The following is a 1,566-nucleotide window of genomic DNA, read 5'->3' on the forward strand; positions in this document are numbered from 1 at the left end:
GTGAATATTAAGGGCTATAGGCTGTACAGGAGGGACAGGACAGGGAGGAAAGGTGGCAGCGTGGCACTCTATATTAAGGAGGAATACACATCCTCATCAATTAGCAAAGAGTCAGAGTAGGGGCACTCTGAAGTGCTCTGGGTTAGAATACAAGGCAGTTGAGGGGAAAAAGACTTAATGGCGGGTGTCTTCTACAGACCACCCAACCCAGGGGAAGAGCTAGACTGGGAATTCTTAAGTCAGCTCACGGAGGTAGTTAGGTCAAAGGATGTGGTCATCATGGGTGGCCTGAACTTTCCAGACATCTGCTGGGAGGAGCAGTCAGCCAGGTCTGAAAACTCACGTAGGTTCCTACGTGAATGCGGGACCTCCATCTAACCCAGGAGGTGCACAGCCCCACTAGGGGAGATGCCTTGTTGGACCTGGTGCTGGCCACTGGTGACGACCTGGTGAGGCGGCTGCGGGTGCTCGACCACCTGGGTGACAGTGATCGTTGCCTGCTGGAATTTACCATCTAGCACAAGGTAGCAAAGGTCTGCAGCCAGGCAGCAGCCCTAGATTTCAGAAGGGCAGACTTCAATGAGCTAAGGAGAATAGTTGGGGAAACGCTGAGGTCCCAGAGGGGAGGGGAGCCAGGTGTCCAAGAAGAGTAGTCGCTTCTTAACGAGACAATCCTCCAAGCCTAAAGGGAGGTAATCCCAACACAGATCAAAGGGGGCAGGAGGGTGCAAAAGCCCCCATGGCTCACCAAAAGCATCCTGGAATGTCTCCTAGCTAAAAGGGTGGTGCACACCCAATGGAAGGGAGGGGCCATCACCAGGGAGGACTATACTGCAGTTGCTCAGGGATGCAGGGGGACAGTCAGAAAGGCCGAGGCGGAGATGGAACCGGGACTAGCCACCTGGATCAAGGACAACAGGAAGTTCTTTTTTAAATACATAGGGGGCAAAAAGAAGGTTCCGGGTAACGTAGGGCCCCTGCAAGACACACTAGGAAATCTGGCCGTCACACCAGATGACAAAGCTAACATATTTAATGATTTCTTTGCCTCCATTTTCCTGAGCAGGGACCACAACAGCACCCCAATGGGCCCCCCTTATACCCCAAGGGAGGCGTACCTAGGTCAAGGGTTAGTGAGGTGGTTAGGGAACTTCTGGAGGGACTGGATGTATTCAAATCAGCTGGTCTGGACGATCTCCACTCCGGAGTTCTGAGGGAATTAGCTGAGGTCATTGCGGGACCTCGGCATGGCTTTATGAGCACTTGTGGTGCTCTGGTGTGGAAGAGGGCCAATGTGGTTCCCATCTTCAAAAAGGAGAGGAAGGAGGACCCAGGAAACTTTAGGCTAGTTAGTCTTACCTCAATCCTGGGCAAGCTTTTTGAGAGAATTATTCTGGCGCATGTCCACGAGGGGCCAGCAGGGGAGATTATGCTTAGGGGCAACCAACACAGGTTCATTAGAGTCAGATCCTGTCAGGCCAACCTGGTGGCCTTCTACGACCAGGTCACCAAATCCTTAGATGCAGGGGTAGCAGTGGACATAGTCTTCCTGGACTTTTGGAAGGC

The sequence above is a fragment of the Crocodylus porosus genome, unplaced genomic scaffold, assembly GCF_001723895.1.
Source record: "Crocodylus porosus isolate Cpor-Errol unplaced genomic scaffold, CroPor_comp1, whole genome shotgun sequence".
In the NCBI taxonomy this organism is placed as follows: domain Eukaryota; kingdom Metazoa; phylum Chordata; order Crocodylia; family Crocodylidae; genus Crocodylus; species Crocodylus porosus.